This window comes from Ceratotherium simum, chromosome 12, assembly GCF_057802395.1.
Source record: "Ceratotherium simum simum isolate JZ-2026a chromosome 12, ASM5780239v1, whole genome shotgun sequence".
Classification (NCBI taxonomy): Eukaryota; Metazoa; Chordata; class Mammalia; order Perissodactyla; family Rhinocerotidae; genus Ceratotherium; species Ceratotherium simum.
The window spans coordinates 56,479,457-56,496,138 of NC_141911.1; the positions used below are offsets into that span (position 1 = coordinate 56,479,457).

Here is a 16,682-nt window from a genome sequence, read left to right on the forward strand (position 1 = left end):
GAAGTGGTATTCTCTTATATGAGAAAAAAAATCTACATAAGCGTTAAGGGGAAGAAAAGCAATACACTTTAAGAGTGCAATTAGTGATAATGAAGTGTGACCTCAACATCTAAAACCCTTAAAAGTGCCCAGAAATCTAATTTGCCTTTGTTTTTATTGCTGGAGCTTTTTACTGACATCAGGGAACAGAAATAAATTCTGAATTAAACCATTCACAGCTCTTTTATTTAGAGTGACTCCCATTTACCCATTTGAGAAATAATTTAAGGCTTTTCTACCGTTGCTAGCTCTGGGTCAGGGGAAGTATTAAACAATAGCCTCTAATAGCTTTTCTAAGTCTTCTTAAGCTGCCATTAAAGGTTCAAAGCCTTACTGTTGTCTCATACTTTCATTTATTTTCTTTTATGCCTCACTAAAACCTGTGTATCTTCCATTGTATTTTCACTATAAATTGCAAGGTTAGGAATTTATAAACGTCATCTGAAGTTTTAGAGTCCATTTGTCCACGGGATCCAATTTATTATATCATGTGCTCTGTTCCAAGTCATTAGTTTGTAAATTATAGTGTTTTTCAGTTGAGAAATCTTGTATGTTTTAAAAATGTTTTTTAAGCATGATTATGTTATGACGTTAATATAATTAATATGAAATATGTGATAAAAGCTCAGGTATAGCCAGTATCTTAGAAAAGATTCTGATAAACATGAAAGAAGGAGCCAGATATTTATAATCTGAAAAGTTAATCTTTTCTGAGTTTGAAGTTGTTTCACAGGATTGACCTCTCAAAGCATTTTATAAGAGTCTTACAGGATAATACAGACTCTTTGTCCCTATCCCATCCTGGAAGCACTGTCCTTCAGGCAGATGGCATCACAGTCCCCAGGTCCATCCATCGCACAAATAAAATACTTCTCAGGCTGGGAGCAACGAGCATCGAGATGAGATCAACCATCCATTTGTTCAGGGCAGGTGTTTCTGCCTTTACAGTGGTCACAAGGCCAATCTTCATATTTGTAACCATTCTTGTGCAGCTGGATCCTTGTTTGTATCTGTATGTTGGTTTACCTGGTGATTTAAAAGTATTTCTTAGAACAAAAAATTCAAGCAGTCTACTAAAGTAACTGAGATAGGCAGGTTGAGTTTTATTTCAATTTCTATGCAAGAGCATCTGTCTTTCAACAAAAGCACTAACAAACAAACAAAAATGAGGTCTTATTTTTAAGAGCTTGTGAACAAATATAAATTGCCAGCAAAATGGAAAAATAGCTATAAACTCAAAAATTTATGTATGTATGTATGTATAAGCACAGACATGTATAAGATACTCTGACTTCTGTCTAAAACAGCTTTTAAGTATTTAACCTCTTGAGCTGTAATTCTATCCATTGAAATAGGCCCCATGGCACCTGCTAATATGTGACAAGCAAACACATTCCAGGGCCTACCTTACGTCTTCCAGTTGGTATGTGATTTGCTTGGTAGTGGACCCAAAAAAGTACCTATGTCTGAAAAGTTTATCAAATTATACCCAATACATAAAATAAAAACCCAGAACTCTGGGATTTAAATCTGAAGAACTTTTTGTCAATGATAATACAGTTTTATTTCATCTTATAAGCCATTATCTAATCTACTTGAATGATTCTATTGAAATCTGGAAGAAAAATAGGTACGATTCATCTTTATCCCAATGAGAACTGTTAGTTTTCTTTTTTCCTGGCATTAATACCAACCTGCCAGGCTTTAGCAACACTGTGATGTCTCTTCTTTCTCAAATACACACTGATTATTAACTTGAGAAACCTAAATATGTAAAACAATTCTCCTCCATGAGTACTGTTTGACAACTTAATCGTGAAAAGCAAAGCAAAGCTTTTAACATTGGAGAGACTCTTGTTCCAAATTCTCTATCTAGTCATCTTTTCTCTTATTAAGCTGACTTCTAGAAGCAGCATTTAACTATAGAATGAAGGGAACCTTTATTTGCTGAGTATCTACTCCATGCCAGGAGCTTTGCATATACTGCCTCATTTAATACTTGTAACAACTGTGAAAGTTGGGTATTTAATTCTGCTTTGTGTAGAAATTAAAATCCAGAGAATGACGTCCATGCTATACCATTAAGAAGCAATGAAGCCAAAATGCCAATCTAGATCTGCCTTGTGCTGAAGCCTGTGTTATTCCTGCTTCACCTGGGTGACGTACGCACAGCAGAGCTGCCGAGAAGGATTACAGAATTATTTTCCTCGGGAGGCCAATGAGAACCAAATCTGGATCGGGTGGGTCTCGTTAGGATTATATAGCGGAAGGGACCTCTCTCTTGGAGCACATGGGTCTTAAATCATATTCCTGAAGTATGTGTGTCACACATGAGTCAGTTCAGACTGAGTTCCAGGAATGACGGGGAAAGGGGACCCTTCATCTCGCGGCGCATCTGTGCTCTCTGGTGAGCCCTTTCACTTCTTTCTTGTTGTCATCTTGCTCTTGTCCTTGACACTAGCTCTTACAAACATCCAATGCTATAATCTTCTTTTCTACTTCAGAGAAAATAGAGCACATCAGACAAAAACTCCTTCAACTTCCTTCTTCTAATCCTCTAACCTTATTCACATGCAGCAATCATTTCCTCTTTTCTCCTATTATAACGTAAAAGTTGCCCACCTTGCTTCTACATCTCTGTTGCTCAATTCCTCCTGCCTTCTCCGGACCACCCTCTATAATATACTCATATTCTAATGTATGTTCTGGGTCTCCACCCTCCACAAAAGCATTTAAACATTTGTTTTTCTCATAACAAAACAAATAACCAAAGCCATGTCCCCCGCTAGCTACTGCCCTAATTTTCTTCTCTATTTTGTAAGCAAATTTTATGAAACAGTCATCTACCCTCTTTTTCTACTTATTTTCTCCAATTGAGTGTTCAAAACTCTTGAAATCCAATTTCCGGCCACACCACTCTACTGAAACTGTTTCTGTTGAGGTCACTGACAAGTTCATTATTGTTAAATCCAAAGAATACGTCTCCATCAGCCATGACCTTCCATGAACTCAGGGCTGTGTCTGATGGTGTTGACCTCTCCCTCCTTCTGCCACATGCTGCTGCCGTGGCTTCCACATCACTGAACACGCTGGGTCATCCTTCCAGCTCTCTAGTGGCTTCTTCTCCTTGGCATTTATATCATGATCTTTCTCTACCTCCAAACAGCTACAGGGCACTGGGAGAGATGGCTATGAAAAATAGAAATTCATATAATGCTTGTAATTGGCCTCAGATCTAGGGGAATATATAAAATATACGTATATATGGAGAGAGATGTGAGAGGTTCTTAATGGCCCCACTATGATTAATAAAATATGGAAAGAAATATGTAGACATGGACATTGTAGCTCAATAAAGTAATAGAAATATAGAGAAAGCTCCTCAGATGCCTATTGTTATTCTGCTACAACACGTATTTCTTTAACACAAGTTAGCTCATACATGATTGGTAAGTAGGGGAGATGACATCAGTGTAACGTGAAATCAAATACTTTCATAAACAAATTTTCGTAGGCAAGAGAGGCTGGTAGAGCAGGAATAGAATTATAATCTTTGTTAGGAAAGGAAAAAGCTCATAGCTTGGCTACTACACAAGCAAGAACATTTTTAACTATATTATACAAAAATCAAAAACAACCTCCTGCGCTGGGGCTCTGACCCCAGAGCGGCACTCCTGGGCTTAGCATGGATCTCTCTCTCTGCAGGTTCTCTTTCCCCAAAGAGCACAGACCTTCACTTGCATTTGCATTATCTCAGTGGCTCCCAAACCCCCATTTCTACTTGATTGTTTTTGTACCTATTTCATATCCCTAAGGCGGCATCCCTGGACTCAGTTATTTCATGACATACCAATTTTTTTTTTTATTATTGCTTTGGTTCTAAAGTTGCATGGATTCTGGGAAGTCTTTCTCCAAGCCCTATTTTTCCCATAAGCCCTGCTAATTTTAGTTCATGAGTTTTCAGAACACAAAGATTTTCAGGAATGCACACTTGCTGACATCCCAAGTATGTCTTTATAAATTTAATGGGAATTAAACATGGAATAGCCTGTACTTTATTATCAAGCACATGTTTGGGTTCTATGTCTGTGTTTCTTAAAAATTTTCGAGTGTCATACTTTGTTTTCTCAATACAAAGTTTCTTCAAACAAGGCCAAGCTCGTATTCTTTATCACCTGTCTGCCAGGACTAAAGCATGAACAGAAAGCCATTTTTTAGTGGTATGAGTTATATGGTGTGAATCTGAGAAATCTCTTTCTTCCCATATTCAAAGATTGCAAAAATAGATGAGTAAATTTTAATCAAGAATGCAGAAAGGAATTCATTTTCGGCTGAAGTCCAAGCCAAAGAATTTTCACTCTCAATTTTTTTTTTTTTTCATACTAGAACTAAGGGGAAAAAATTGGAGGTTAGAATGGAAATGTAAATTTAATTTTAGCCACACTTTTCTAACTTAATTTCTATGAACATAAAATCAGCACTCAGGTTTAACCTCTTGGTGTCCAACCATTAAACTGTGTTGCTGATCCTTTCTTTAAGGGTGTCCTTCCATAATCACTTGTGAGAATTCATATTCACCTTTCCTTCTTCTCAACTCTCTTTACCCAACATCATGTCTCCAGGCTTAGTCTGTCTTGTAAATTATGTTTAGACTCCAGACATTGTTAATCCAGATTCATTCACTGATTTACAGAACTTTGTCTTATAAAATGATGCCAACTAATGAAAGGAAACCACTCTACTGAGATTTTTTTTCTCAATTTTAAATGCCCCAGAATTCATGATCCTGGGAAGGAGAACATCTCCTTTCCTTTATTACTCCCCCATGCATTATATTAACTTCTCAAAAGAGAAAGTAAATGAAATTTTTGTTTTAATGCTAAATATTACGTAAAGAAGTTAAACACATTATTTTGAAGAAAGAATACACCCTTGCCTGCATGAAAAGATTGCAGACAAAAGTAGCTACATAGAATAAACCTTAATAGCAGTTGAAGCAGGAGAAGTGATGACCAGATACAAGGAAATAGAGAGCTAATATGGTAAAATTCATAAGGACATGCAGCAATGTGGTCAAGTGAAAGTCAAGCAAGGTAAATATTTAGATGGTTTGAACTAGGCATGTTTCATTTGAGAATTCTGCTGATTCTTACAAAATTATATGCCAAGGTTAATGTAACTAGGATATTATTTGCAATAGGTTTAAAAGGAGGTAAAAGTAATATCTTAGGGTTAGTGTGTTTTTAAACTATTTTTTTCTTTTTTCATAAATAAGTTTAGCATATCCTTATGAGTGGCCATAATAATAGTGCTCATATTTTCTTAATTAAAGCTTGAAATGCATTGTCGAAAAAACTCCCAAAAACAAACAAATGAAAAAAAAATCAGAGTGTATGCGTGAGAACGACAGAGCAGAGCACAAAACACTTGAAATAAGTACTGGCCTGTATATTTCACTTCACAGAATTCTAACAGCATGAGCCCAGAGTTTCAGCAATGCAATGCAAACTTGTAAATAAACAGGATTTAAGTGAGTTTTATTTTTCACACACTGCTGACACAAACTTCAGTTCCTGCGTCCCATTGTCATGCTTTGTTTTATGAGATTGTTTTGTTTTATGCTTTCCGTCCAGAATTTCCTGAAGAATTTAAATAATCTTAAGATTTTAACACATATTAGTGCAAAATTAACATTTATGCCCTGTGGGTGCTCTGTAACCTAAATCATTCCAAATTTTGCCAACTATAGGTCTTTCGCCAGGTTGCTTTCACTGGGCAGTAACTGTCCTATCATTATTAGGTTATATATACCTTGAAAAGAAAAAGAGACTAGCAAGATGAAGTACTAGCCACATCGGTAGCCCCTGCTAATTTCCAGTAAACATAGGTTTGCTTTGTTGATATGTTAGCTGCTACCCTCAAATCTGCCAAATAAAAATGAAAATGAGTTAGGAGGAAAGCTGTTCCAAACATATTGCAGTGACCATTCCCAGCCAGCCTGGGCCCTAGCGGTCAGTCCTAAAAAGTGATCAGCCAGAGGTAGGGATAAGGTGCATCTGTCTTCTGGCACAGCATAACAAAGGCCCCAAGACTGCAAAGTTTATGGCCTCGCAGAGGGTAAAAATCACATAGTACTACAAATTACTTTTGTGATTCACCACTGGAGGAATTCAATTTTATGACAGCAATTTGGAAGGAAATGTCGCTAGACCTGATATATAGCTTTTCTTTCATGTAATAGACGAAAACCTATTGTAATTTTTCAAAAAATACTAAACTTTCTTAAATATATGATTGCTAAAATTAGTCTGTATATTTTTGGAGGAGTATGGCTAGGATGCTGGGAGGGATGTGAGATTATGAGTGCAAAAGAACCAGAAGGAAGATAATCAAACACCTTCAATCCTCTGAGAAACCACACTAAGTAAGTTTTTGAAAATCATTATTGCTTTTAATATTCTCCATTTACTTTCATGTAAAATTTAGCTAACATCCATCTACTATAGTAATCTGATCACTAGATCACTAGTTCAGTGGGAAATTCCATTTGTCCAACTTTCACTGACAGCCATTTCCCAAGCAAAGGTAGCTTCCAGCACTGATGTCTGCCTAAGGGATAATGACATCTCCTCAAAAAATCTTTGTCTTTCCTGATACAAAAATAACTAGGTGTGATTTCCTCTTAGTATAAAGTCCCTGGTTTACACACATAGGAAAATAATTTAAAAGACATATAGATACTCAGAACTCTACTTGAATCATCAAATTAAGTTTGGGAGAATTGCCAAAGAAATATCACTTAAAAAGACAAGTTTATTTCCAGGACAAAGCTGTTGTGTTCACATTAACATAAATATTTAGTATTAAAATAAAATCTTGAAAATGCTTTTTAAAAGCAAATTGAGCAAAAATTCTACTAAACCTTGATTTTCCCACATAAGCCAATGCATTACTTTCTCTTCTTGTCATGTAAACCTTGTCTTGAGTCTTTCCAAATCCCAAGCTTAAATTAATAACACACACAATTTTTACAAAACCTTCATAGATTGTAGACAAACTGACTGAATCTCTTTTGCTTGTTCCCAGGCAACATTGCTCTGATCATTTCTTCTTCATTAGGGAAGAATGGATTTCCACTTGGTTTATTGGAGAGTGAGTGCTGCTCTGCACAGTTTCTCCAGAAATTGCAAAGTGCTTTATGATGTGCTGTTATCTAGAAACTCATCATCCAAAATTTCAAGCATCCAGAGTAAAATCATGAACCCAAAAGCCTGCTAAATGTCTTTCAAAGAAATATAACATTTGCAACTTGGAAACACAGGTATGAGAGCTAGTTACTTAATCTGCTCATATCTCAGTTTCTTCATGTATAAAATCTGGATAGTACCTAACAAGACCTAAGTCATTGTATATCATGAAGATGAAAATGAATTAATACATGGAAAGTACTTAGAACATTGCTTGTCACGTGCTAAGAACTTCTTTAGTGTTAGTGATGATAATAGTGAGGATGATGATTACCAGCTGAGGAAACCGATCCTTATAGAAATATGAGATTGGCCCAGGCCAAAGTGGTACACCTGAGCCATAAGTCACACCCCCACTTTTTATTTTAAGTTCCTTGCTCTTTCAATTGTGCCTTACTGAGAATCTCCAAAGAGTAGGCAGGATATGATGAGTGAGAAACCATTTCACATAATATTCATACATTCTACTTAGTAGCAGAGCAGGTCAGAGGCATTTTCAGAGTAAAGTTAAAATTTACTTTGACCAGTTTGATTATCTGGTCACTTCTAACATGCTTTATTGTGTATTAAGTTATAGAAGACAACAAAGTAGAAGTACTGCAGTGCGGGCTAGGGGAAGCAGACAGTCATGTAGGGAGTTACAGATAATAACAAGACACGAAGTAAAAGAATGACAAGATAAAAAATAATTACACTGTACAGGCACCTAATTTCTGGAGAAATGCCTGCGTTAAATCTCTCTGAATATCCCAACGGTCTGGGAGAACATTACTCTCCATGCTCTTCTAAATGCAGCATTCTATAACTCAATAATGATGACTCATAGTCACTAGGGAGAAAATAAAATGCATTTAGTACATTCTGCATAAGAAGGCATGGAAGTTGCTATGCTTTTCAAATATTCCTCAGTGTTCCTACCTTACTGTTATTATCAGCAAGAAAAGCACAGAAAAAAAAGACAGAGAAGTTTATAAGCCTCTGTCTGGTATTTTTCTGTTTGGTTTTGTTTTTGACAATGTCTCTGCTTTGCTCCAACTCTATGTAATTGAATCTACATATGTCACTTTCAGTCAGGTTCAATCTCTCCCCATTTTCTGTGTCAATATTTATCAACATAAAGTAAAAATATCAATAATCCAGGTCCCACCTCACCATCTATCTCATGGGGCTTAAAATTAATCTCCTTTCAGAGGTCAAGTGGATTTATTGTCCCAGTTATGCCGTTTTCTAGTCTGACCTTCAGCAAACGTACTAGAGTAGCACTTCCCAATAGAACTCTCTTAAATGATGGAATGTTCCCATGGGCTGTACAATATTATAGCCAATAGCCACATTTGGCCATTGAGCGCTTAAAATATGGCTAGTGAACTTGAGGAACAGAACTTTTAAATTGATTTCATTTTAATTAATTTAATTTTAAAAAGTCACATAGAGCTAGCAGCTACCATGTTAGACAGTGCAGCACTAGAGATTCCCTGATCCTAGTTGATAGTCCCCCAAATGACTGTCCATCTGCTCGATTGCTTTGACTGCACTTGTATTTTCTCTGACTGTGTCACCTACCCATTAGAAACCTCAGATCCACTATCCCTGAATTGCAATCAAGATGGCAAGACCAGATTTTCGGCTAATATATTGAATGGATATGTTGCTGGAAAACACTTGAATCACACAGAAAGCTTAGCTAAATAAATATAAAATATTTTTGAAATATTTCATTAACCAAATTTTAGAGCAAAAAAAAGAAATCTACAGATGCCAGACATGAAGAAGAAACTCAAAGGCAGAGATATGAACAGGTACCAAATCTGAGTGGCTCACTGGGAAAGTTAAGTTATAGGGATAGAAGAAGTTTTAAAGACAAAATAAAGGAAGAAATAAGACATTGAGGCTGCTGCAGGATAGGAAATTGGATTTGTCAGCTCAGGTTGCCATAACAAAATACCATAGACTGGGTGGCTTAGACAACAGAAATTTCTTTTCTCCCAGTTCAGGAGGCTGGAAGTCCAAGATCAGCATGCCAGCATGTTTGGGTTCTGGTGAGAGCTCTTTCTGACTTGAAGACAGGCCACCTCACTATGTGCTGACATGGCCTTCCCTTAGTGCATGGAGCAAGCTCTCTAGTGTTTCTTCTTGTGAGGACACTAATCCCATCATGAGGGCCCCATCCTCATGATCCCTTCTAATCCTAATCACCTCCCAAAAGCCCCATCTCCAAATACTATCACCCTGGGGGCTAAGGCTTCAACATATGACTTTTGGGGGAACACAATTCAGTCTATAACAGAAGTTGTCCCTGGAGTCACAACTAAAATAGAGATTAACACTGTCAGAAAGCTGGTTTTGTGCTTAAAGCAGTAGGAAGAAAAGCAATCACTTTCAAGAATTTAGAACTCTAAGCCTTTGTTCTTCTGAGGTCAAATTCACATAACTTACGGTACAAGGCAAAAATGACCACAATTTTTTGCAGGTCTTTCTATCAAGAGGTAGAGTCTATTTCCCTATCCCCCGAATTCAGGCTTGGCAATATAACTTGCTCTGAATAATAGGACAGTAGTAAATATGATGCATGAGGGGAATTAAAGAGTGCTTGCCCACTGGGAATTGCTATTTCTCTTCATAGGGTGATTACTCTGCGAAAAAGTCAGTCCAGCCTAGCAAGGATAAGAGGCCATGTAGAGCAGAGTTCATCCATCTTGGTTGAACCACTTCACCAAACAACCAGACTTCCATCGACCTGGGTGCTGACCACAGGCACAGGAATGAGCCCATCTGAGACCAGCAGAAAAACTGCACAGCTGAGCCCTGCTGAAATTGCCAACATATAGAATTGTGAGAACAAAAATGGTGGCTGTTGTTTTAAGCCAGTAGCTTTGGGGGTGATTTGTTATGCAGCGAAGATAACTGATATACTACTCTTGTCAGACAGGAACATTGTGGTAAGATGTTAAAACTTGATCTGAAACAGAGTCAAACTCAAAACCATCCTTTTGGGAGGCCTGCCAGAGTCCTGATCTTGAAAACACAGAAAACAATCTCCACTTAAGTAACAGTCAAAAAACTATAACCACTTGAGATTAAAACATCAAGAAGTAGCATAAGTGACAAATGAGAGAACTAAACTTTATAGAAAGATTTGAAAGGCATTATAAAATAAAAGAGCTGGAAGAAAAGAATAAAAGCATAAGACATCAGCAAGTTATTTTCAAAAAAGAAAATGTCAGATTTAAAATAGAACCAAACATAAACTTAGGAAATAAAAAATATAATCATTAGCATTAACAATAAATTTTTAAAACTCATGTAAAATAGTGAAGCAATATATTGATGAGAAAGTTTGTGTATTGGGTAACAGAAGAGAAAAACATCTCACAAATGCAGTAATGAGAGATATAAAGATGGAAAATATGAAATAAAAGTCAGTGGATATTAAGGATAGAAGGAGAAAATCTAAAATACCATCTGAGGAGTCAATAGAGAGAATCAGAGAAGACAATACACAAAACTTAACAGCTCAGAATTTTTTCATAAGTGAAGAAAGAATTGAGTAAAAAGGATGATAATAAGTATTGAGGAAGATGACTAAACACGAATTTAGTACCTGGAAACAGAAGCAAATTGCAGAAAATAAAACATAAGAGAAAAATGTTAAAATTACCAGAAGAAAACAAATATTACCTCCCAAGAATGACAATTAGAATGAGAGCAGACTTCTCAACAGCAACAATAGATGCCAGAAGACAATGCAAAAACTATCTACCTAGAATTCCAAACCCAGCTCAACTTTCAGACAAGAAAGAAAGGAAAACAAGGACATTTGAAAATAGATTCTGAAAGAATTTATTAGAAATTAAATGCATGGGAAAAGTAAAGAGAATAAAGAAAAAGCCACGAAACAGCAGGGAAAAAAAGAAATAAATAGTAACCAAATGAAGAAAAATCATGGTAAATAAAAAATAAGATGATAAAAATAAATCCAATTATCAGTAATCTCAATAAATGTGAATGCATTAACCACAGCAACTAGAAGACAGAGACACAAATTATATTTTTTAAAAATCCATAAATATGATGCTTATAAAACACAGACCTGAAAATTATGATACCCAAATATTAAAAATAGGAATAGAACAGATATAATGTAAAACTGTTAACCAAAATTTACCTATAAGCACTATTATTATCAAACAAATAGGATTTCAGGAGGATATTGCTAAAATCATTCACTCTTTTCTTCTCCCAAGTTCAAAACCAATTGAGAGATGTATATAGAAGTCATGAAGGTGGAGATAAATAAAATCGTAACCTTTCTAACTCATAAAGACGATTTGAGGAAATGGCCTAAGTTTGGCCAAAAATACTTTATTCCATTTCTTTTGAATTATAAATAAAACAAAACAAAGCACCAAAAATCCTCCACTCAGTCAGAGGCAGGTCTGGACAAACACTGAGTAGGGCCTGCACTGACTACACTTACCATCTCCCAGAGAGACTATCGGCATTCTCCTTCTCTCCAGGCATTCCAACTAGGGGCCAGAAGAGGCCAAGTTTGAGTGATTAGCTCCTTCTCCAAATTCACTAATCACAATAGTTCATTCTTCCCTGGTTTCTGTTTCTATCAATATGATAGACTACATATCCAGAAAAATTCTCACGGTAAAGGATACTTTATGGTGGATAAAAAGTTAAATTGTTTATATGAAAAGATGACTGAACTGATAATGGGTGACAGAAATACTTGGAAGCCAGATACAACAACAAATCTCATATCTGATTGTAAATTGTTATTACCCTCTGATGTGTGGCAGAAGCCTATAGATATCCTCTCTGGAGGAAACTACTTTATATCTGGACCTGAAAGAGTTCCTATAGATTAATTTTCAAATAACATAACCCAGAAGCAAAAATCAAAACACAAGGAAATAAGCTACCATGACTGAAGTGATAAAAAATGACAAAACCATGGATATTGACAAACTGATTCTCAAGTTTATATGGAGAGCAAAAGACCCAGAATAAACTACACAGTATTGAAGGAGAAGAGCAAAGTTGGAGGACTGACACTACCTGACTTCAAGACTTACTATAGAGTTACAGTAATCAATACATTGTGGTATTGGTGAAAGAATAGACAATAGATCAACAGAACAGAATAGAGACTCCAGAAATAGAAGCCCATAAATATAATCAACTGATCTTTGACAAAGGGAGCAATGGTAATACAACGGAGCAAAGACAGTCTTTTCAACAAATAGCGTTGGAAAAATTAGACATCCATGTGCAAAAAAAAAAAAAATGAACCTAGACACAGACATTCCACTCTTCACAAAAAATTAATTCAAAATGGATCACAGACTTGAATGTAAAACACAAAACTGTAAAACTCCTAGAAGATAACATAGGAGGAATCCTATATGACTTTGGGTATGGCAATGACTTTTCATATACAACACCAAAGGCAAGATCCATGAAAGAAATAATTGATAAGTTGGACTTCATTAAAATGAAAAACTTCTATTCTGAGAAAGAAAATGATGAGAGAATGAATAGACCAGCCATATTGGGAGAAAAAAATTTCCAAAAGATACACCTGATAAAGGACTATCATCCAAAATATACAAAAAACTCTTAAAACTCAATAATAAGAAAACAAACAACCTGATTCAAAAATGGGCCGAAGGCCTTAACAGATATCTCACCAAATATATACAGACAGCAAATAAGCACATGAAAAGATGGATCCACATCATATGTCATCAGGGAAATTCAAATTAAAACAACAATGAGGTACCACTACACACCTATTAGAATGACCAAAATATGGGGCACTGACAACACCAAATGCTGATGAGGATGTGGAGCAGCAGGAACTCCCATTCTTTGCTGGTGGGAATGTTAAATGGTACAGCCACTTTGGAAGACAGCTTGGAGGTTTCTTATGAACCTAAACATGCTCTCACCAAACTATCCAGCAATCATTCTCCTTGGTATTTACCCAAAAGACTTGAAAACTTATGTCCCTGGAAAAACCGGCACACAGACGCTTATAGCAGCTTTATTCATAATTGCCAAAACTTGGAAGCAACCAAAATGTCCTTCAGTAGGTGAATGGATAAATAAACTGTGGTATATCCAGACAGTGGAATATCATTCCATTTTAAAAAGAAATGAGCTATCGAGCCATGAAAAGAAATGGAGGAACCTTAAATTCATATTACTAAATGAAAGAAGTGAACCTGAAAAGGTTACATATGGTATGATTCAAACTATATAAGATTCTGGAAAAGGCAAAACTAGGAAGACAATAAAAAGATCAGTGGTTGTCAGCAGGTGGAGGTGGGGAGGGATGAATAGGTGGAGCACAGAGGATTTTTAGGGCAATGAAAATACTCTGTATGATACCATAATGATGGACACATGTCATTATACATTTGTCTAAACCCATAGAATGTACAACACCAAGAGTGAACTGTAATATAGAGTATGGACTTTGGGTGATGATGATGTGTCAAGGCAGGTTTATCAATTGTAACAAATGTACCACTCTGGTGGGTGATGATAATGCACATGTGAGGTCAGGAGGTATATGGGAAATCTCTGTACCTTCCTCTTAATTTTGCTGTGAACAAAAACTGCTCTAAAAAAATTAAGCCTTAAAAAAACCCTGGAAATATTGAAATTATCAAATATAGAATAAAAATAATAATATTTAAGATATTCAAAGAAATAAAACAGTATTAGAAGTACTCTGAAGAAACAAGAAAAAAGGATAAGAAATGGTACAAAATGACCTGGCTGAGTTGAAAAAACAAACCCATGTTTCTGGCTTGCCTTGAGAACAAACAAAATCTGACAGCAAGGGAACCAAAGCATGCATGGCAACTTGGACTGTAGCTGAGAGGACTGTAGCCGAGGCTCCACTGTGCCCTGTAGACGCAGCTTCAGCTGTGGGCTCTTCTGCTCATTCCTAGGACTCACATATAGGTGCATGCTCTGAACGCAATGATGATGTTATAAAAAGAGAAATTAATAAGGGGAACTGACATGGAGTATTCTATGTAGCTGTCTGCAACGCACAATATCAATCTCTTAAACATCCTCCACTTAGGAGTAGAAAATGGCAGACACGAGGAGTGCGTTAGAGAATAGAGGGAAATCTTTAAACCATGTACTCATATAATTTTTATGAGAATGAAGACAAAAAAGTCTGAAAAAGAGATCCAGTGTTTTATGCATTTACAATATCATCACTTGAAAAATCTCTTAAATTACTTCTTAGAAATATGTCAGGATCATTCTTTTTTTTTTTTTTTTTTGGTGAGGAAGATCAACCCTGAGCTAACATCTGATGCCAATCCTCTTCTTTTTTGCTGAGGAAGATTGGCCCTGGGCTAACATCCGTGCCTATCTTCGTCTACTTTATGTGGGACGCTGCCACAGCATGGCTTGACAAGCGGTGTGTCAGTGCACGCCCGGGATCCGAACTTGTGAACCCTGGGCCGCGGAAGTGGAGCATGTGCACTTCACCACTGAACCACCAGGCCGGCCCCCAGGATCGTTCTTAAAGCACCTTGAATTCTACCCAGACAGGTAGAATTATGTTTTTTAGCATAAATAAATATCTACTAGTATTCTTCTACATAATTATTACTTAGACAAAAGGGACACATTTTACAGAACCTCTATAGAGTCATATAGGACGTCTTATACTGAGTTAATTCCATTATATGGATATTTTTGTTACCTGAATTAAAACTCAGTTGAGTGTTTAGAGGCTAGGCACTGCCTTGCTTTTATAACTGGAAACAGAGAATTGGTTTCATTTTTATGCTCTATTAGTCTGTAGCACTTGTCTCTGATATTTTTGTTCTTAAAGTTATAACGGTAAATTCTCGGTTCATTCATGCAGTTCTCTGTAGCAGATGAGTGCTATATGGATAGTTCTTCACAAACTTAGAACGTAGGCTTTCTTTTGTGTGTGTGTGAGGAAGATCAGCCCTGAACTAACATCCATGCGAATCCTCCTCTTTTTGCTAAGGAAGACCGGCTCTGAGCTAACATCTATTGCCAATCCTCCTCATTTTTTTTTCCTCCAAAGCCCCAGTAGATAGTTGTAGGTCATAGTTGCACATCCTTCTAGTTGCTCTATGTGGGACACGGCCTCAGCATGCCCGGAGAAGCAGCGCGTGGGTGTGCGCCCAGGATCTGGACCCGGGTCGCCAGTAGCAGAGCGTGCACACTTAACGGCTAAGCCACCGGGCCAGCCCAAAACGTAGGCTTTCTTATAAGCAGAGGAATTCTTGGCAAGTTAACCTCTGTTTATTTTCCCCAGAATCAAATCTCCGTAGATCTGATGGCATAGTTTATAAAATGATGAGTATCTATACATACCAATCATCTCAGATGAACTAACTCTAGCTGTGTTGTATGCATATGGTAATATGTATCTACACTCTTGAGCTTAATTCACCTTTAAAAAACTGTCCTAAATTTACTTTTTCTATATTTATCCACTCACTTTAAAATCCTATACACTATTCAAAAGGTATCAATGTAATGTTTTTAGAGTTGCTCCTAATTTTTTCAAATTAAATGATGGGTAAATGATGATCTCTACAGCTCATATCTGAAATCAAAAAGTCAAACCCACATTCAAAATCCTAGAGAGAAGCCAGCCCTGATGGCCTAGTGGTTAATGTTCGGCGCGCTCTGCTTTGGTGGTCTGGGTTCGGTACCCGAGTGCAAAACCACACCACTTGTCCGTCGGTAGCCATGCTATGGCAGTGGCTTACATGGAAGAACTGAGCAGGATCTATAACTAGAATATACAACTATGCACTGGGACTTTGGGGAGGGAAGAAAAAGAGAGAGAAAGGAAGACTGGCAACAAATGTTAGCTCAGGGCAAGTCTTTCCCAGTAAAAAAAAACAAAAAAAAGAATCCTAGAGAAAAGTCTCTTCTAAGATAATTCTGCAGGGTTTGTCATTTATAGCATATGATTTTAATTTAGTTGGCATCTAAAAGGAGCTATTGGATGATACGATTACATTCTACAAACTGATAGATTCCAAGTTGAGAGACATGGAGGTAAAATTCAGGGATGCCTTTAGTCAAAAGAAGTTTGTGATACTATCTGTGTAGTCTGAAATGACTGAGCGAACAGCTATTTCCTTCTCCCTTAAAAGTGGTGACATTATTAAAATGGGTTAGATTTACAGGAAAAATTTATTCCTTGTTTTCTGAGATCCCAGTGAAATAACAATTAAAAAATTAGGAAAAATAAGAATATAAATTGGGGATTAGAAAAGAGTAAACTGGTACAGGTTTACTAAAATCATACATATTAAACACATTGGGATATTATTTAATTTCACACAAAAAATTATGGAAGCTCCC

The 16,682-nt window shown here is 36.6% G+C and overlaps 1 long non-coding RNA gene across 1 annotated transcript in view; it reads right to left on the minus strand.

The window, feature by feature from the left end:
* Window positions 1-668: 668 nt before the first annotated feature.
* LOC147915859 (uncharacterized) overlaps window positions 669-16,682 on the minus strand; it is a 42,549-nt gene continuing 26,535 nt past the window's right edge. The window contains exon 3 of the long non-coding RNA XR_015553748.1: window positions 669-1,065. This is a non-coding gene — a long non-coding RNA (uncharacterized LOC147915859). The remainder of the gene's footprint in view (window positions 1,066-16,682) is intronic.